The sequence below is a fragment of the Anser cygnoides genome, chromosome 7 (genome assembly GCF_040182565.1).
Source record: "Anser cygnoides isolate HZ-2024a breed goose chromosome 7, Taihu_goose_T2T_genome, whole genome shotgun sequence".
Taxonomy (NCBI): Eukaryota; Metazoa; Chordata; class Aves; order Anseriformes; family Anatidae; genus Anser; species Anser cygnoides.
Window position 1 is genome coordinate 12,532,314 of NC_089879.1, and position 21,768 is coordinate 12,554,081.

Here is a 21,768-nt window from a genome sequence, read left to right on the forward strand (position 1 = left end):
GATGAGAGACAGTAGCTCTTTAAATCATTCAAACCTGACTGCAAGACCACATCTTACAAACCCCTAAAGCTTCAGTGTTCAATTACCAAATCCTTTGCTCAAAGATCAGGAAAATTGTCTTCCTCTGGGGAACCATGATAATGAATCGGTAAGAACACAGATATACCACCATCTTCTAGAGCAGAGGAAATCAGCACTCCCTGACTAGTGTCCCTGAGACACTCTTTGATGCTAAGCGTCCTCTCTTCTTGCAGACGTTTGATCCCTGTGGGCACACTGGAATCCAAACGGTGACAGAGGAGCGCAAGATGACGACGACTGTAGACAGTCACCAATTTGTGGCAGTGTCACAAAACCCTTGTTACCAGAGAAGTGACAAAAACAAAGCAGCATTCGGTACATCATAAAGGTTGTCTGATTTGGGGTATTGTTTTTGTGTTATTTTTTTTAATTGAATCAGAGTGTTACATTGCTACAGCCACCAGTGTTTAGGAGAGTAATGGTACTTCAATGGCCAGAAACTCCTTAAACAGAGCAATTAAGGAACATTTTGGGGAAAAAAATAATAAAATTAGTGCCTCCAGGAATCAATCTTCAAACTGCAGCAAGACAGATATGTCAGAATAATGAACCAACATCACAGCCCTGTATATCAAAGTCATCTTGGCACCAAGAACATCACACATTCAGACAGGCTTTAGATATCCCCATATATAAAGGCAGCTGGCCAGCGTCTAGGGACTTGTAGGTGAGCAGTGCAGGAGAAGGAACAAGTAATCAGAGAAAATAGGTCAGGCCCTACAGCAAAGGGCTGGTCTGGAAGAAGGCGAGAGAGGTTGCTCTGACTTACTCTCTGGAATAGGTCTCAACACATCAGATGTATCTGGATGAGCATCATCATTGATCTCAGTCAATATGAAGATGCAGACCATGGAGATTTGGGAGAAAAGAGAGGCTCTATAACGTCTTTTAGCCTACAGATGATTAAAGCATACAATTCTGTTGCTCAGAACACAGATTTTTATCCTCAGAAGTGACACTGCTGCTCGTTGTCTCAGAATCTCCTAAGTTAAAAAAAAAATAAATCTTCTCTCCTTAGCTCTTCAGAGCAAACAGCGGGCTCTTGTACAAGAGACAGAGTCAGTTTTATAGGAGCCTAGCTGCCTTCCAACAGGAGATAGCCCTCCTCCAGGTACGGTTCTGACATTTCAGTCCCACAAAAATCCTTATTCCACTCCCACACCTCCACAGCAGGTGATACTCACTGTGTGTGAAGAATCCCCTTCTGTGCCAGCATGCTGTGAAAGCAGCCCAAGCAGCAAGAGTTCTGCCAAAACCAGAATCCGCACACAAAAGGCAAACAGTAACTTGCACTTCAACAAGCACAAACTTTTGGAGAGCTAGCCAGAACTCACCAAAAGCATTTCTAGTGCAAGGTCCCATCAAGTTCTTAACAATACCCACGCACATCTCCATCCTGCTCCCAAACTCTTTTCTCCTGAGCACTGATCCTCGGCGATTTCACCAAGCTTCTTTTCCCTCTCCCCTCCCAGTCTATTCCTTTGCACAAACAAGGCTCCCCTTTCCTTTTGCATGCCTGTGCCTACACAGAGGACTAAGATGCTGGTGGCCAGGATAGAATTCCCTCAGGTCCACTGGTTAGCCCTTTTCTGTGGCTTGCAACTGGCAAGTCCTTTGTCATAGGACTTTTCATAAACAGCCCAGGTTGAGGTAGACAACATGTAAAAACTCAGCTGGAGAAAAGTGAGCAAAGTTCAAGCAATAAGCTCGAGGATATTGAAGCTCTTGGGACCTCCTTCCAAAAGCAGCAGTTTAAGATGCATCTTTAACACTGGATCTCTAGAAAATCTCCTAGGCAGAGAGTAAACGCTACAGCAGGATTATAACACAGGCAAGAAGAGTAATGCCAGTTTACTAAACATGGGGATTTGTACTGTTCAATACAACAACCATTCCCAGCTGGAAGTTATGGTTGCACCAGAAGTTCACTGACAAAAACTTTTGCCCCAGCAGCCAGACTTTGGTACTGCCTCCAGATCCAGAGAAGGACAGCTATGAAGTATGAGATCTCTCCACCCTGACAAGACTACTTGTTTAAAGATAATTGGGCGATTCTTTGAACATCAAGTGTTTAAAAATTATGTCACTAGTCCCACAGAAACATAAGGGAGGCCAGACTGAGCCAGACCATGGGTCCATTTAACCGCTATCTTGCTTTCCAGCAGTGGCCACAGACACGTAAGGAAGAATGAAGTCAGGCTAAGTATACATAGCATCAGCCTCAATGCTCTCAACAGCATCTGTTACTTGCAACTAAGGGGGTTCTTTGTGTCCATTCTGGTGGCTGGGGCTGTAACAGGTCACTACCATAATTTACTACAGCTGAACAAGACAAAGAAACAAAACAGTGTTTCCATCTACAGAGCTGGTGCTCTGTTCCAATCCTGCCCAAAACCAAATAACCATAAACCACCTTGCGTCTGCATAGATCCGGCATGCCACACATCTGGAAGAAGACACACCACACACACTCCTGCCATCCCTCTGGATCACAGATGTTTGTCATCCCCCAATCCCATCTGAACCTCTCCACCTGCCCTCTGCTTTGAAAGTCACAGGGCACGGACAGGCCTCTCGCAAGCAAGTCAGTTACCACACAAATTCCCCCTCCTCAGCTGAGCAAAAATAATTTGTCGTGGCCAAGCAAATGGGGTTAGCTTGTATTTTGTGGTAACATTTTGCTACCAGTTTACCAACCAGTCAGTTAGCACAGCTCAAGGAGCTCGCGGGTACCTTCAGACAACAGCCGGTGATCCGTCCGCCCCCATGGTGGAGCCTTTCGAGTTTGGGTTGCCTCAGCAAAAACTCACTTCAGACACAAAACCAGTTTCACCCTTAATACAAGCAAACATTTTGCTATTTGTTTAGAGGCAGAAGAAATGCAGCAAGAAAAAAAAAAAAAGCACTTTCTAATTATTCCTTTTCCAGATAATTAACCCAGACACATATTTGCAAGTTTGCATTTTCTTTTCAAAGACGCAGAGACTGAGCATAAGAATGCCCTTAGTTTTATGTTGAGACTTACAGCCTCTCTTGCTGCCAGTAAATTAGTGGAGGGAAAAAAAAATAATCCTGTTGTTGAGGAAAATGACCGTAAAACAACTGCACGCTACTTGGCTACAAGAGGAGAGCGACTGGATGGGAGCAGGGGAAGACATCCCTAGCAATACTGGGTTTGTGTTATTTTAGGGTCAGCTTTAATCCCAAGAGGGTAAAGGGATCACAGGGGCCCATGAGAAGTGCGAGCTCCCTGAAATTCAGGGCTCGGTAACATCCAGCCCTCAGCACGCTCCCGTCAGGCTGCGAGGAGAGAGCAGGCCGAGGCACATGCACATGTGGTTGCTATGGAGCTAGGGCTTGGAGGGGATGCAGAGCACCGCACAATGCCTCATGAAGGGATACAATTAACCCTCAAATTGCCTCTCTCAACACCTCCCTGGCCAGATAAATTCACGTATTAACCGCATTAAGAGAGTTCCTTTAATTACCCAAGAATTCCAATCAAGGGACAGAGGCAGAGGACCCAAATCCTCAGACCCCAGGCATCTCTGAGACACTTCACTGACCCACAGCTGGCTTCAGGAGTCTGCAAGCATGGGGGAAAAGGGCTAAGAACAGGTTCAGTTTGCAATAGTAACAGTGACAAAGGCTTGCTAAACTCCGAGTTTGTCACCATTTCAAAAAACTGACATCCACATTATTTCAGTTCCATGGCAGGGAAAAAAAAAGAGGCCAGAAAGTCTAAGTAACCATGATTTTTGAAAGGCCTAGAAAAGTATAGTCATGGCACATACACGGTTCTTCCGGTCCCCAGATAAGTACCCTGACAAGGCTGCCTGTCAGATGTATGCTCACTCCTCTCCAAAGCACCAGCTGTTTCCTGCAGCTCTGAGCACCTTCCTCATTCACTGAGGGCTGGAAGGCTCTCAGCACTTCAGAGTCCTTCATCAAAACCCAGATCCACTGAATGCCCTCCTGCCCTATAGCAGATGCTTCCTGATAGTTGGATCGTCCTGTCTCACCGTAGTGACAGGACTGGGCATCCTGTGGCAGAAGTTTCCTTTAGATCCTGAGCAGAGGCTGATGCTGGCAACCTTGCTGGTTCCTGTCAGCCCCCCACTGATAACATTATATGAATACAATCAGGTTTGGGTTGGTTGGTTTTGTTTTAAGTCACCTTACTTTTCCTCCTCCTCCCCCTCCAGATTCCGTGTGTAAAAAGTTCAGATTGGCAGGTAGGAGCTGGCAGTATCTGCTCAGGATGAGGTTTATCAGTTTGCCAAGCAATGAGCAGTAGATAGAAGGGTGTGGAGATGTGCCTTGTAAGAGAAACAGCTGAGACTGACACACAACAGCCAGCTGCTAAGGAAAATAAGCAAGGATTGGATTAGATGATGGAGGTAGACATGGATGGAGGCCCATGCTTTGCAGCAGATCACCTCTGCAAACTGTCCTTATAGCTCAATAATCTGCCATGGTCCAGAGGAGGAAGAACAATTGCCATAGATCCATGAAGAGATTTATTTATCCCAAGATGATAAGCATGTGCCATCAATCACCAATGGATTCCAAACATCCACATGTGGATCCATGTGCGAATCTGAAATGTTCAAAGAGCACTCAAGTCCTAAGAACCCCGGGAAAAGGCCTTCCTCAGTGCCACACATCTTGACATTTTTGGACTTCTCCTACCCAATAGCATCGTTCAGCACTATGAAATAACCATCACACTCAACGCGAGTGCACAAAACTCATATGGGCAACGACTGGGATGAGGCTTGTACAGGACATGCTACTCACACAGTTTTCTTCCAAAACTAAACAAGTAGGAACTTCTTGGACTTAGGGGTGGGAAGATGATTCTGGTGTACCAGATAAATGGGGGGGGGGGGGGGGGGGGGGAAGACAGCGCCAGACATGTTTGAGCTGATGACTGAAGTCATAAAGCACATTTCATGGACCATCCCACCAGCGCTTCCAGGAGATTACAAGAGGCTGCTGCATTCCCAACTCCCTGCAGAGTTTCCCAGCATTGTGTGTGTGCGTGCGTGTGTGTGTAGATAATCAAAGTTTCTATTTTCTCCTGCCTACTTAAGACAGTCTTTCAGCGTGCATCCTCCTACACTGCTATTTTTACCTGCTCCTAATCAGTGTGTTCTCAAACATCGAGACTCATAGAAGAGCAGTTCAACTCCTTCAGAGCACAGCCCACGACACTGAGTAATACCTGCACGGCAGCTCTTCTCCCAATACCCAGGGCATCGTGCCTTGTACAGCACTGGGGAGAGGATACTGACACACAAAAGAAAAAAGCTGGGTTAGCTTTTTCACTGCATTGTTTTCTCCTGTCTTTTTCCTCTCCTCCCACCATAAAACTTTTCCCTAATAATGTTTTGCGGGACAGAGAGAGCTATCCACAAGGCTCAGAGTGCTCCCATACAGTGGGGAAGCCCAGCTGCTGCAGTGGGGACATTCAACATGATCCTCAACAAGATCTTCCAGTCTGAACTAAGAAAGGACAGGTTAAAGCCACTGGCTAACAAATATTCTTAAAAGAAGAAAAGCAGGGAGGGGGCTAGGACAGAGAAACAAATGCCAAACCCAGTTCAACAAGGGGTAATGGGCTGGAGATGAGTTTTGCTCACACAATAAAGAAGACTTGTACCAAAAGTCAAGGAAGCGTGGACTCTTGACTATTGCAAGGAGAAATATAGCACAACCTGCAGAAAAAAAGATACACCAATTATTCAATTTTTGAGAAGACATTTGAAAAGTATCTCATTTCTGATCTCTCTCTCTCCAAGAGAGCAGAACAAGAAAGCACAGGCTGAGAGGGGTGTTATCCCTCACTGCCTCAGTCAGAGTCCTGGCTAGCACTGCAAACAGATTTGTGGCAGTCTGAGCCAGGTGTCCCCCTGCCTTCTCTGCTCATTGCCAGCTGTATCAGTCTGAGCCCAGATGCTTTACCACAGGCCTTGAGAAAAATTCCCATTGCAGTCTGGCCATGTTAGGTCACGGACGCTGAGAAATCAGCATGGCAAACAGCCTGCTTTTAAACTCATGTTTAGAGGCTGGCAAGAAACTGCAAAGCTTACCATTCTTACTATTTATGGGTTTTCACCACCCTGCACCCTTGCTCTGAAAACACATTAAGTTCCTTCCCCGGTTTTTAAGAATAGACAGAACTTCCCTTGAAATAGTCCTTAATTTACCTGATTTTGCAAGCCCTTTCTTCTCTTTCATCAGCATAAAGAAATAATCTCAAAAGAACCAAGACCCAAAGCTCCTAGACAACATTTGTAACGGAGAACTGGCTCCAGTGCCCCAAACCCAACCACAAAGTCTTTGAAGACAGCCCCACTAAGAGATGTGGCCAGTAAGGACCAGGTCACACCAGATCAGCCACAAGTACCTCATTTGAGAAAGGTGGCGTCTTTGTCTGCACATGAATACTCTGAGCAAATCTCAGCTTCCTGTCAACACACACTATTTAAACCTCTGACATTTTAAAAGTTGACCCTATGGATTGATTGCAAGCAGTTCAATATAAACATTCAGCACATGATACTTGATATTTAAACTTCCTAGCTTAGATTATAAGAGTTGACAGATTTATTTATGACTGAAGCTGATTGGAAAGTATTTTGTGCTTCCATTTCAAGTTTCAACATTTCCCCTATTTTTGTACACATTTGTCATACATTTTTTTTAAATTGCTCAAAATATTTAAAACTTTTCCCAGCACTGCGCAATCAAAACCCAAAGCAATTTCCTAAGAAAAAGCCATAAAGCACTCTGTTATAAAGTCCTTTGACTAAAATTGAAGCTTTCCAAGAAATATTCCATTTTTCTTAGAAAAATCGATCACACCAATCACAAAATTACTATTGATGTATTTTTCATTCTCATCTCCATAAAACTTGTGGTATTGGTTTTAGTTCTAGTTTTGAAGTGGGAATAGGTATGGCTTAAGTAAAGATTCTCTCAATTTAATATTTTTCATAAAAACAGTAGAGAGTCCTACTAAAATATTAGTCCTACTAAAAGGTTATTTTTAATATTTTTCAATGATGCCTCCTAAAAATGAAAAAAAAAAAATCAAAGCTACTGTCACTTTAGATTACATATTAATAAAGCATTTTAATAGCTTTTCATTGTGCCTTCCTTTTTTCTTCCTCTGTCTAGCTGCAAAAAGAACAAAGCAATTTTGGGGAAGACACTTCAACATCAATTTTTAATATGTAGTTTTCTAACAAAATATTAATGCTCCTTACTGCAGTTTACTTCCTTATGAACACCAACACCAGCAACGAAACATGTCCAAGATCAACCCAGATAAATTCACTCTGCTTCACTTGGGCTCTCCTTTGCCCAAATTCTCAGCCATTTCTCAGTCAGCTCAGACATCAACACTTGACTTCCCCCAAGGAGGCTCTCCCAGTGCTCTCTTCCCCAAACCAAAACAAAGAGGCAGTAGACTGCATGCTTCAAACTCTTTACCGTTGCATTAAATTAGAATTTACATAAGTGATAGAAGGATAACACCACTGAAAGACTACACTTAACTTGCAGGGCAATATCTCAAGAGATCAGAAGTCACACAGGTAACGTTACAATCCCCAGGCACCTTTTTATACTTTCTCTTTATATTCAGGTCTTGCTGCAGCTGTACCATGGATGCAAGGAACTGCATGGGGACAGAGTCCTCCCCCAGGCACCTGACCCAAATCAGACCCAGCTGGCTATGCCTAAGTTAGGAGCAACCAGCAATTCATGCCTGGGAGCAGATCATTTTTCCCCTCTGTGTCCTTATCTTTGCACTTTGGAGTAGGGAAAACAACCAAGGAACACTTTATTCTGTCACATTCCAGTAACATGCACATAAATATGTAAAACAAACGAGACGTCATCTGGAAATTCAGAAGAGCTGGGCAATATCTTTACTGAGACAATCCCCCCGTAAGTGCATTTCACAGCCTAAGACTACAATGAAAGTGAAAGCTAAAGAAAGATGAGTCAACTCCTGTTTATTTTTTCAGTAAGCAAGGCTTCAGACCAAGCCCTGGGTGGTTGCAATTACATCATACCCTCTTACTGTGATGAGCAAAATCTGTTTTGTAGCAAGTGGAAACAGGCTGATAATGTCTGATGGCAAAACATAAGTAGTAAGCACCAGAAGCAAGTGCTGCAGATAAACAAGAGGGAGGTGTTTCTACCAGGATGGATCTGCTACCAGCAGATAGAGGGGTCAGGTTGGCATGTTCACTCAACACATTATCTGCTTGGATCTCTCTGTTTATAGTCCAGAAAGTTTACATACAGCTTCTATCCTTGAAATCCAATTAATCTATTTACTACCACCAGTTCTGTCCAACAAACCCTTATACTGCAGTGAAAGCTATTTTACTATAAAGCCTTGCCTCCGAGCTGAAGTGGTTTTATTTCTCACAGTAGGTTCTTACACTCTCCAAAACCAATGACACAAATCCAAATATCCCCTCTATGCAGTCACTGTGGCATATGTTTATTACCATCAGAGAAACACCTCTGAGGTTAAACAGGGCTGCGAGCTTCAAGATTTTTCCCATGTTGTGAAAGTAGCTCTCTCTTCAAGCTCCTCTGTGGATTTCAATGCCTCACTGTCCGTATAATCAATGGGAGCCTGGCCAACAGTGGCCAAGTGCAGGCTGACCAAGCAGTTCTGACACTGCCTATCAGCGAGCCCTGATTTGGGTGCCAATTTCTGTAGCCCTCCTAGACTTGGACTTTGCTATCACCCACCACCCCTACTCCCACCTTCCCAATTTTCCTGCTTGGCTCCCAAGTGGTTCTCCTCCCTTAACCACCCAGCCATTATTAAAGACCCCAACAGTTCCCTCTCCCTTCCCTTTCCACAGAACATCTCCCCTTGTGTCTGGGGATTATTGGCCAACTTCTGCTGAGAACTGTTAGTCACAGGCAGAAGAGATATTGGCATTTTCTCTTCCTGTTGTATTTTCTTTGTGGGTGAAATACCTGAGAGAGACTGAAGTCAGCTCTGGCCCCCTGGTGCTCTCCTTGCCTCTGCCTGGTTCTGAGATAGGCTGCTCAAAGCCAGCTGAATCAACAACTAGCCATAGGAAGCACCTGCTTCCTCTTACTCCCCACAGCACTCTGCCAATTTCCATCATACCCCCCGGTGCCCTGGGATCCCATCCCATCAGCAGCCTGGGAGCCCAGCTGAGACCACTGATTCCTCTCCAGACACTGCTGTGAGGCTCATCAGCTAATCAAGCAGTGCAAAGCCCTGGGGAAGCTAAGTGTCATCGCTGAGGATATGTCAGCCGTGAGGATATATGGAGAAAAATCTTCCACTGTACTTCTCCTCTAACACAACTTTCTCACAAGAGTCACATTTTGCTCTCTGCTAAGCCTGGTGCTTCCACCACAGTTAGATGTCTTCTCTGCATCTGTACAAGTTCTTGTTCCACAAGCTCGTACACATTCTTGCCTAGAGGAGAGGCACTCTTGAATTCTCAAACCTTCCCTAGAGTTGGTGTCCCCGACTTAGAAAAGTCCACCTAGAAAGCAACACAGGTTATAGATGTTCTTAGCTGAAAACATTCCTCACCCTGCTATCGTGCGCTACCTGTGTTATGAGTCAACAACCAGCGACCCCGGTACGTGGCACCATGTTCCTGATCAGCTCACAAGCAAAGTGAGCCCAGATTGGAGCCGTCCAGACTTCTGCCTGACTGTGCCGCTTATTGATGCCTTCCAAAAGTTCTTCTTTGAAGACAAGCTGCGATCTCATGGATCACAGCAAGCACAGAACAAACCTCTCTGGTACAAAAGGTAAGAGACAGTTAAATGGCCCAAGGGTGAACTGTCCATATTTTGTGTCTGAAGGATGGAGTAAAGCCTGGGAAGCTGCATCTCTCCTTTTCCATTACATTACTGCTGCTTCTTCCCCTCTGGATGGGCAGGGTAGCTTATCAGCAGGATTTTAGAAACAAGACTGGACTAATGCTTCCTCCTCCAGTAGATTACCTACAGATAAATAACATGTAGACTAATGCTCTCTCAACAAGGTTAAGGTGGTATATCTATTCGCTTTAATATTACTACCACTTAATCCACTTTTATGACAGTTTAATGCTAGATGCTATTTTAAGACCGTTCTTCAGTTAGCATATATAGGAGAGGCATTACTAGCAATTTTCTTTCCATTCTTATTTAATGAAGTTTAAACATTTTTCCGGGAATCTAGGATTCATATGTAGCCCTGGGCTTATTTTGCCCTTGTTCATATTGGTTTTGCCTGATCCTCCTCAGAATCACTCTTGACTTCGCTAGATCTGAGAGCTGCACGCAGTCTGACTTCATCCCACAGCAGGGTCTGCAAGGTGCAATTAAACCACTCATCTCCAGGTGAAGTTAAGGGTTCCCTCCCCCGTCAGCTTTCTGCAGTCCACATCCTTTGGCTCCTGAGCAAAGATTCAGACGTTTGGCTCCTGCAGTTAGAAAGCTAGCCATCCTAATCCAGGTGATTTTGGACATGACCAAGGTTCTTTTTTGCAATTTGCCAGGTCACCTTAAACTTTTCCAGTCTAAGATATGCAGCTAGGAATTCCTCCTCTAGCTTCATACCCTGTAAACCAGAACAGTAATAGCACTTCTCCCGCTTCCTACTTCAATCTCCTTCTCAAAGAGTTTCTAACTTATAATCAGACAACATTTATATGCGTATTACGTACATCTCCAGGTGCGGATTCATTAATTAAATCTTTCATAATACCTCAGGAGACATGCAAATATGAAAATACTTGCTTTGGACTTTGGATAGAGCATTTCAGTAGGAAAATTAAATAAAATAGGAAAAATGCTGGGAGGAGGAAGAAAACATGCTGGTTGGCAGTAACAAACAAGCACGCCTTACAGTCTTTTCCCAGTTGCTTGGCGCACCAGAGGGGCACACCAGAGAGCAAGGGGGTAGTTGGGCAAGTTGCTTGATGGGATGCTTCCAGAACAGTAGTTTTAGGTTGATAGGGGGAACCTCTGATACATGCCCACATCTTCACTATCCTGCACCAGTATTATTATGTACCAGTATTATTCTGCCCTGAATAAAATCCAGGGATACTTCAGACAATATTTACTCCATCTAAAGGGATTAGCAGAAAAAACAATTGCTGAAACAAAGAGAGACCTTCACCTTCACGCCACTTTTATTTGCTACATCCATGAACAAAACAGGTCAGGGTCTATTTGCTGGTCCAGAGACCACTTGGTACGTCTAGGTCTGACTTCACCTAGCTAAACTTTCCTCCTCCCCAAGACAAAGTGATCTCATCCATGCTGCCAAAGAGAACCATCTTTGGGCCACCCTGTCCCATAAACCAGACAAAGTCAGGCCTGGAAGTTCAATAGCAGGGGACAGAGCCATGCTGCGGGGGACACCAAGAGCTAAACCAGCACACTCACACACCAGGTCAACAGCCGGGGGCAACCTCAGCACTGCTTGGAAAGCAAAAAGATAAGGGTGGGAGCCGGGGTCCCACAGACAGAATTTGCCACCATTCACGAGGCCACAACCACAAAGCAACCCGAGCAGAGTCACTAGCTTCAAGCTAGGTCATCTTAAACTTTTCCAGTCTAAGATATGCAGCTAGGAGGTTTGTGTCTGTCCCAGCAAAAAATCTGGTCCACAGAGAGCGAAGCGCCCTGCCCAGATTTCTTTGGCAAGAACCGCCAGGTGATGCCTGAAGAGGACAAATAAGCCAGTCGCAGTAAAGAAGGCGACAGCATGACAAGGTTGTTATGCTCAGGCAGCAGCAATTGCAGTCAGCCCTGTGCCTGGCTTTCCCAAAACCCTTTCCCTTTAAATGCAATCTTCCCACTACAGGGAACCTGACTCTGACAGAGAGAAATAACCTCTGTTCTGTTTCCTGGTTGTGCTTTGATAAAGAGAAGAGAGTTGAGCTAAGCAGTGGCAAGACCTGATCATCCTTCCTGCTTTCATTCTGCCCCTCAAATTAACAAAAATTACTTTTGAAAAACTGTCAAAAAAGCAAAACAAAGCCCACATGTAACTCTTCAGATAAAAACAATTTTGAAGTCTGACACATGTAGTTCTGCAGGCACAGTGGATATTAATAATTCAACAAAATATTATAGTCATTACTATATTTTGCAATATCACAACAGCACGTTTTAGCAGAATTCCTCTCCGAATCTCATTGCAACTGCCATTAATAAATAAAATGCAATTCACTGTTTTAAATGTGTTGTTTAAAGGCTAAATATTTCATCAGAACTAATTCATTTTAAATAATCAGACTAGGACTCTCCTTGCAGCACCAGGAGAGATCTCCAGCTCCACACACTCTCCACATTTAGAAATGAAATTACGTTTCAAAAAGAAAGTCAGAAATTTAATTCAGCTGGAATATTTTAGACTACAACCCCCTGCAGACTGATGGGATCACAGTTACAAAGTCTCACAGCTTTCCTAGGCTGTTTGTGTGACCTAGGAAGATAAAAATTGGGAAAAAATAACAGTAGAATGGATTACATTTATTGCCTGCCTTAAACACCGGCCCACACCTGATTCTCAGCAGGAAGGAGAAAAAGAAAGAGCATCTTCGTCCAAACCTCAGCTGCCAATCCTGCAAACAGCAGCGCCCATCCAGGGTCTTTTCAGCAGTCTCAGAGGGCTTTGCAAAGAAGGACGGTTTCCTCTCATGGATGGGGAAACTGAGGCACACGGGGAACAGCCTGCCAGCTGTTAATGGAAAGGCTAAAGGAGCAGCTCACATTTCTCTGCCATGTACAAGCATGCACGTGAGCTCTACCCCACTGCCTCCAAAGGCACACGAGTGTCCATTTCAGTTGCAACTTGGAGGTGGAAGAAAACAATCATCATTTAAGCAAAATAAAAGCATTTGCCAAATATTTTCTTGGATCGAAAAAATGGGAACAAGTGATCTAAGTCTGCAGTGACACCCCCCTTCGCTCTTAAACCCAAACAGCCTCCAAGCCATAAAAGGGAAAAATATTACCAAACCCTTACTAAGACGACAAAAACAAAAAAAAAACTCCTGACAGGTTGTGTTTACCCCTTGGCCACCTCCAGAACAGCAAGCACTGCTGACTGGCAGGCTGCTGACAGCGGGGCGATCCCAGGGATTAAGGCAAAGCAACACGACCTTACCTACGGGGCGTGCTCACGCTCTGTAACGCCTGTGTGTCCACCGAGCCCGCTGCTCCCCTCCAACAGGAGGATGGAAACACCGCTACACCTTCGTTTCACCAACGCCATACTCCGGCATAATGCAGAAAACCAGAGTGGGTAGTATTTTCAAGCATGACTTTTTACAGTAAAACGGCAGTAAATAAAAAGGCCTGCATATCTTACAGCTCTTCTAAGTTACGCTGAATTTATTTTTGTAAGTATATGACTATAAATGTTTCATTTTAACCTTTTAAATTTTTTTAAAAAAAAAAGCTTTTCTACACAAACATTCCTTAAAAATTAGTTTTGTTTTTTAATCAGAATGCCAGCCTGGTCTGAGTCAGGATCCAGGGAGGGCTGTCAGGGTGGTGATGGGAGCTGGGGACTAAGCCCACATTATTTGTCTCGTCAGCCACCCCATACACATTCAAAAGCACCAAGCTGGGCAGCAAGCTATTTGCAAAACTGTGTATTATGTAAACTGGATAACGCCAGGCACAGCTGTGCCACCGAGCCATGTCAGATATGTGACACTGGGAATAGGCGGACTTCTGGTCCTGTCCAGCACATCCGATCTTATGTTCCTGGGCACAAGGCCAAAGCCCATTAAACTCAACAGAAATGCAAAGGATTTGCTGGCTTTGAATCTGATCTTGTATGATAAGCACCACGAATGGCGAGAGGTATTTAACCTGTCAAGGAGAAGAGTTAAAGGGAAGTCGCTAATAAATACACCACCTTCACTGCACCGCCTGCTTGTGCTTTGAGCCATTCAACCTCAGAGCTAAGGAGCCTTAACTCCCGAGCCAAAGCTCAGATGACCTCTGGGAAGGCGAGCCAGCAGGACTCGAGCTTGTGGGGAGCCCAAACCCAGCAGCAGTGAAGGACCAGCACAGCACAGCTAAATCTGGCCACGGCCATTGCTGTGCCGTGGGAACGTTGCTTGGTGGGACTTCGCAGCTGAAGCCCTAATCAGCTGCACATCGAAGCTACTTCCAAATGGCTGCTTTCCTGGACTACTCGACCCTTTCACGAGACAGCTCCACCGTGCAGGTCAATGGCTTGTAACACTCGGTAATTCATCAGAGCATTAATGCTTTTCTGGTTGCTCTCCATGATGAAGCACAGGTTGAAGGACAGCCACGCAGATGGAAGAGGCTTTCAATTTTCATCCTGTCTAAGCCTGCCAGCAGCATAGAAGGGAAAGCACACAGGACTAATTCTGCTCTTACTGACACTCCACCAGTGTATCACCACTGACTTCGAAGATATTGTTGCTGTACTCCAGCATCAAGATGATGAAAGATAAGCCCTTGAAATAAAACATGCTGCTTTGGCAGAAACCATTGCTTCATCAAACCAGGATCCTTATCAAGGCAAGTGTTTTTGATGATACCAAGGAATTAAACCAAGCCCAGAAGTTTCATTCAAGAGAGCAGCAAAGGGAGCCCAAAGGGTTCCAGTGTCAGGTTACTCTGATCTGAAGTGCCAGGAGCCAGAACAGCATTTCCAGCCTGGCAAAGGGATCGCTCACAGCACTTGGGCTGTCTGGCCAAGCCTGTGCACTGCTCCTCCAGCCGGCCAAAAATAAAATTTCCCACAGCAGCAATTTGTCCAGCAAGTACACAGAAGTCTGCAGTCCCAGCTCCAGGCTATAGCACAGAGCAATGCTTAAAAGTTTGTCTTGCTAGCTTATTTCAAACTGCTCCTCTCCTTCATCTTCCTTCCAGGAAGGTGGTTGGGATCTCTCAAAAGAACAGCCCCTTGTGAGCAGCAAAGGCGTTTAGCACAGCAGTGAGCTGAGAGCACACAGATGCCTGAAAGGCACTGAGAAATAGCACGCACAGTAGGAATCGGCACCTGTCCCTGCACAGGACCAGGACCAGCACACTAACATTTCGAATGTATTTTCACATTCAAAAAAAAAAAAAGTTTTCATTAGAAATAGCCTCAAAATACAGAGCCTTGGCAAGCACAGCTCAGCAGTTCTCACCCCACAATACCCAAATCACTGCTGGCTGGGGAACATCCATGTTCCTGTGACCCAGGCACATGCCAAGGCACTCCAGCTGACTTGCACTTGAACATCCAGGCTTCCCACCAATGCAAGACAGGGAGAGTGATACTTGTCTACACAGTGGCAATATCTCAGTCTTCCTCCCTCAAGCTGCAGACTGAGTAATAGTCCCCACAATAAAAAAAAAAAAAAAAAACTTCTGTCCCAAGCTCAGGAGAATAGAAAACAAAACTCAGAAAGAATGAAATAATAATGGCATGAAGCAAAAGAGATACACAGAGACCCACACTGGCAAAACTACGGCTGCACACCGCAATACTCCCATTAGGATCCTGTTGGCACTAGTGTAAATCAAGCTGTCTGTGCAACACCAGCGTAAAATAACCGTGAGCTGAACAGCATCCCTTGGAAGGGTAACACACATTTACTGACATCCTTCCCCTCCCTTCAGCTAATGGCAGGACAGACCATTTAACCAGTGGTCTAAAGCTTCAGCTTGCATGACAGCAATTTTTACACCCCGGCAGGTGAGAATGAACCATTCAACTCCTTTGACCTAAATAAGTAGGAGAAAAGCCTCCTGACAGCATTGCTCTGCCCAGGTCTGAGATGCCTCCAAGCATTGCTCAGCCGTGGCACTCGTCTAACCTGAATTGACCATGTCCCAGCCACTAACGCAGTCTCCACCTAATTTCTTTCCTCCCTTCTCTCCCCGTGGGGTTTACACCTAGCCCCAAAGCAGCGCAGCATCAAAATACTGCCTGAGTTGCCAGTAGTTGTGCCTGCCTTGCTCAGGGGTCATTTTTCTCCCCCCTTTTGGTGCTAATTCCTTCTGTTTGCTTTGTTCTCCAACCCTGCCCTAGGCAGCAGCTGCCATAGCAGAAGGATGCACCAGGAAAATTCATCAGTATAAGTCAAGCACAAGCCTGCCTCTGGAGGGAGAGCATTTAAATAAAGAATGAACCTGAAATAGCTACCAGCTTCCCTGTAGCCAGAACTATCTGTCAGCACAAATTCACCACAGGGGACCGTCATGCGGGAACAAAACCTCTCCTGGCCCCATGTTCAGGAGGAAGCAAGTAAAACTGACCAGTGTGCCAGCTCCCAGACTGGCACGGACCAGCATCAAGAAGACAGAAACAACAGAGAAGGCCACAACTTCTCCATCACAACAAACTCTCTGTAGGAACATCCATGCTGCCTCCTTTTTAGAGAGTTCACATTCTGCAGATGCAGACAAAATAAAATGGCAAGATTATGCCATCACCTTTATATGCAGCATCCTTTAAAGACAAGATTTGTGCAAGGTGCTGCACATACACCTGAGAAAAGGCATTCTTGCTCCCAAACCCTTACCATTAAACATGATTTTCTACTTATCCCTCAATCACACAATTCCATGTGCATTTTTTAAAAATACTTTTGGCTCAGGACAGGAACAGTTGCAAGGACAGACCCAGTTAACTGCCAGCTTTCCCACCTTGCCACCACTTCTCCTGCTCTCCTGATCAGTTAGATCTGAAGACAAGAGCGCAGCAGAACTGAACCCAGGGAGGGCAAATGCTTTATGCCAGCTTCAAATTCAATATATAAATGACCATGTTCAGCCTAAGAAACTCAGACTAGAACCGAGCGTTGCCAAGATCCTACCACGGCAGACAAAAAACACTCCTAATCCACACTAAAGGCTGACTGATACTACCCAAAGGCACTGCAAGGGAAGGAGAAGGAAGTAACGTGCAGTGCCATGTGAAGGGATCAGTGCTCATCAGCTGCAGCAGGAGGGTGCACAGGGGAAGTGGAGAAAAAGCTGGCACAATAAGACTGCAGCCCCAGATTATCTCTGGTTGCAGAAAAATTAGCTTATCTAGTTCAGTTAGTTATATGCCTAGTTCTATAGTTATCAGTCATATATCTCCTTACACACATAGACACCTTTAAGTGATTGAAGTGGGATTTCAAAAATTACAGAGAGCCCAGGGAACTGCACTCTGCCTCTCCCACCCTTCTCTCTCACAAGTGTCCACATGCAGCGTTTTGATACCACAGGAGCAGCCGGTCTTGTACCAGTGAGCCTGTTAGCTACTAAGGGCAATAAATGCAACAGACAACCCTGACAGCGTTAGGCAAGGTGCTTCCCCATGAGCCATGACATGGAGACAACAACCCTGCATGCTTTCACACTCACATCAGCTCACTTCTGCCTCCTCACGCGTGCCGCAGGTCAGCTCGTGCCTCCTGCCCTCACCTCCTCTACGATGAACAAGAAGTCTCCGCAGTTCATCCAGCTCCCAGCCTGAAGACAGCCTCCACCAGTCAGTGACTTTCTTGCCTGCCAACTTTTGTCTCTGGGGAAGAAGGTGAGAATCTCCCATTTTACAGAAGACAGGGGGCTTTCAAATGGACCAGTATTTCAATTTACCACGTACCATTCAATGTCATTCTTCAGGGTTAGAGTTAGACCCGCCTCTTTCCCTTCTTTGTGAGTTTTCACTCCAACACCTTCTCCCCAACCTATTTATTGTCAATCTCCAGTAGCATTACAGGAAGCCCAAACTTAAAACAAAAGCAAAACACGCACACAGCAAAGAGTCACTAGAATATTCGCTCGGTGCAGCTCAGAAAGGCAGGCTTTGTCACTTGCAGTATGCGAGGCAGGAACAAGTAATGAAGATAATCTTTAATTAATTAAAAGCAAGGAAGGGTAGAATTGAGCCTGGAACAAAGAGATGCAGTACAAGCAAACTGAAAATGCTACACTGCCAGCGATGTTGCCTTTTGATTAAAGGAACAGTTTCCAGGCAGGCTGGCAAAAAACAACCGTGAACAATATTAATTAAGTAAATTAAGGCCTCCTCAGTGCTGATACTGTAGCTGTGTTTTAGGTTGCCTTCAGAAAGAAATAAAGCTTCCGCTTTGGATGCAACAGATCACATTGCCTGTCTGCTTGTATACTAGCAGGGGAGGGATAACTCTGAATTCAGTTCAAATTGGTCAACAGATTCCAATGGGGGGTGTCACAGACAGTGAATTCCTGCAAGTTCAGTAAATATAATGAGCTGGGTGGAGAAGCAGGTCCCAAACTAACGTCTGACCTGAACCATAAACCAGCCGGTGCCCATTCTCAGAGCCGGCAGGGCTCCAGCTGGTCACCGCACAGCCCACAGCTGGCCGTCGGCACACCTGTAGCGCTCAGCCAACCCACCAGGGTGGCTGCTGCCTCCTCCAGCTGAGCAGCAAAGGGAGGGGTCTTGATAGAGATGAAAAAACACTGATAGATGACTTCTGGAAGATAAATCCGTTAAGGGATAATAGATCACAAGTTTCTGTTGCTTAACAAGATGACCAGGCATTTTATTCATTTTCTGATCCTTTGGAGAGTAGGCAACCTCAAAAACACTCAGCAGAAATCATAAGCCACTGAGGGACAACAGCCAGATCTTTCCCAGCCATATTCTGTATTCCACACTTTTTGAACGCCCTCCTGTTTAAGTTTCATCTCCCAGAAAAGTTTGGCTGATGACAGTAGAGCCACCTCTGTTATGTCTCCACACCACCCAGTACGGACACCGTGATTTCATGGGGCTTTCACCTGGTGTTGCTCCACCAGTTACCAAAGCACACTGGAATAAAGATTCTCTCTTCTAAAATAACCGTTCTTTTAAGTATAGCGTGGTTATCATACCTGTTTTCAATCTCCCAGGCAAGCCTTTTTCCAGGCCAGATGGCAAATCTGGTTTTCAGAGACCTCCTGCCTGACACACAGGCCTGTCTGCGTGTCCCCTCTCTCACTGCATGCTGTGAGCAAGGCTTCCTGTGCACAAGGTCACCGCGCTCCCTCACTCGCAGGCTCACCAGTCCCATGCCTTGCAGCAGCCTTCAGATACCCAAACAAAAGCAAGAACCCTGTTCCACTACACAGGGCTTGCAGTGGTTCAGAGAGTTGTTCTGTCCAGGAGCAGGGCCCAGCCCCAGATACCCCTCTGCAGCCCCATCCACACGTCCACTGTCCCAGTCCCCCATCCTGCAGGGCAAGACCGAGAGGGGGAGAATCAGCCCAGACCCCATCCAAGGGGGCAAGAAGATTTGGTTGTCCTGCCTCACACAGGAATCCTTCACCTGTACCTAGTCTGGAGCAGAAACTTTTCCCCACGGGTTGGAAGGTATAATGCAAAGAGTAGGAAAGCCCCTTAAACAATTCTGAAAGCTAACAAGACCCTTGAACCTACTATATTATCCCATAGCAAGACCGCACAGGCAAACAAGCACACCCACCCACACGACCCTTCCATGACCATCATCCCAAATCATTCCAGCCTCCTACAAACAAGCCACATAACGCAGAGCCAGCTCCCACCCCCTTCAGCAGACAGATGCCTCCTGTCTCTGTATCTCCCATGGAAGCCCCAACTCATGGCTCTCACAGCTTCACCATGCCCCCTCTCTCCCAGCTCAAGAGGAGCTGCAATTAAGTACTTCAACCTGGGAAGCCATGCTGGTAAAGGGATGAGAACTACAGACAGAGGTGCTCTTAAATCACTTTCAGCCAGAACTTTGCAGTGCTTTAACTTGATCAATCTGTTAACGATTTTAACAGAGCACATTCCACTTTGTTATTAATGAGAGTGGTGTTCTTCCCACTCTTAGCTCCTCTTTTCACCCATTTTTCTTTCTTTCATGTAATCTCTTCTAAACAGAAAATACACCCAGTATGTGAGCGGCATCGCAGCTGAAATAAAGCAAGATCTTTGTCCTTAAGGCACCAAATCAATAAGGAACAGGAGTCAGAACAGTTGCCTCCCACCTCTGCTTCTAATCAGGAACACAACCTGGGGCAGATCCCTCCTATCTCTCATGCCTTTGTTTCTCCAAATAAAATGAGGGGCTAACACCATTGACTTTTTTTTCCTTTTAGTAACGTTTAAAATAGCCAGCAAGGAGGCAACTTAAGAGCTTTATATGTGCAGTTCTCTCTGTCATACTACAAGACCAAAATTGGTGAGGTTTGGCCACAAAGGATGGGACCTCTGGAGCAGAGCACTACAAACGCACACCTCATACAGAACCACTGTCCCTCCGTCCTCTGGCAGAGGCAGCTCAGGACTGCAGACAGGAGGCCCTGTTCACCTGCACGGAGGCTATTGATCACAGCCGTGGGGGATTTTTTCCAATCAGGCCCAAACAGCGGGGAATGGCTAACGACCAATTAGAGCTCTCATTCTTTCCTCTCTGCACCCCTGAGATCCTCAAGCACTTTTGGCAAGAGCTAAATAATCATGTTTTTATAAATTCTTTTACACCCGACGGCTTTGCAAATATCCATCCCTTTTAAGCCTCAGAAACAGCCCTGCGTATGAGTTAACTCCTCTTTGTAGATGAACCAAGACATGGGGCAATATACATGCCCATTAAGCACATGGGCAAATACTGAAATCATGAAGATGGCCTGCATGCTGAGCCTGCTCTCCTCTGGCACCCCAAGGAAGAACATCTGACCTCAGCCTGTGCTTCTCTCAACCATGAAAGTCAGCAGGAGCGCTGTGCCAAGCCCTTTGCTTCCTCACTGGAGCCCTCTACTGAATTCCCACATAGAGCTCGATGCCTTTCTGGCACGTATCAGCAGCATCACTGGCCACTAAAACGTACCAGCAATACACCTGTTACAGAGTGGTGTATTGTCTGAAGCAGTGCCAAACCAGTTGTTTTTAGGATCCTGAGGCCTTTCATCCATCTCCGAAGTAAGTCATTTGCTGTGGCTCAATCCTAGCTCTCCCAAGTCCCAAATATCTGCTTTAGTCCCAAGGACACGAGTAAGCACAACCACTCCTCCCAAGGTGTAATGCTTTGTCCCACTGTGCAGCAGCCGGGGTGAATCGCAGCCCATTCTGTCCCTCCACACTCACACACAAGAAAATGAGAGAAGCACAAAAACACTGAGACTTGTGCAACATCCTCACACTGGTCAAAATAACGTGGAGATCTAAGGGGCAGGGACCCATCAGGACAATCTTATCCTGTACAGACCAAGCATGGGAGAGAGGTGCAAAGAAATGACTCCCCTGCCCTCAGCACCCAGCTACGCTGGCACAGGAGAGGGAACAGATGGGTGGCAAGTGGGTCTGTCACCAGCTGTCCTGGGGTCTAGTCACAGGTAAGAAAGGGGACAGTGCAGCTGAGAAGGTGGCGAGGACTCGTTGCCGCTGCCTGGCCCTGCGGAGGTTAATGTCATCCTTTCTCCCAGGCCCGCAGTGGGGGGTGCTGGGGGGTTTGCAGGCACATAACTTGGGCTGGAGGGGACCCGAGCAGACAAGAGACCCTGTCCTTGGGCCTCACATCTTTAGGAAAAAGCCTAGCAGCAATTAGAGACGACACAGGAGGGAGGTGGCATCAGCCACAAGGCAGGGTGAAATGCTTTACCACGGCCGAGCGCACGCCAAGACCATTCTCCTCTCTCGCA

The 21,768-nt window shown here is 45.8% G+C and overlaps 1 protein-coding gene across 3 annotated transcripts in view; it reads right to left on the minus strand.

Moving 5' to 3' along the window:
- The window catches only part of SORCS3 (sortilin related VPS10 domain containing receptor 3), a 307,083-nt gene that overhangs the window by 254,457 nt on the left and 30,858 nt on the right, over nt 1-21,768 (minus strand). Inside the window, exon 1 of one of the 3 annotated variants that reach the window (XM_067000506.1) lies at nt 9,097-9,256. The exons of the other annotated variants lie outside the window; for them this stretch is intronic. The gene's annotated coding sequence lies outside the window, so the exon portion shown is untranslated. Of the gene's footprint in view, nt 1-9,096; nt 9,257-21,768 lie in introns of those variants that run through there. 3 annotated transcript variants of the gene reach the window in all.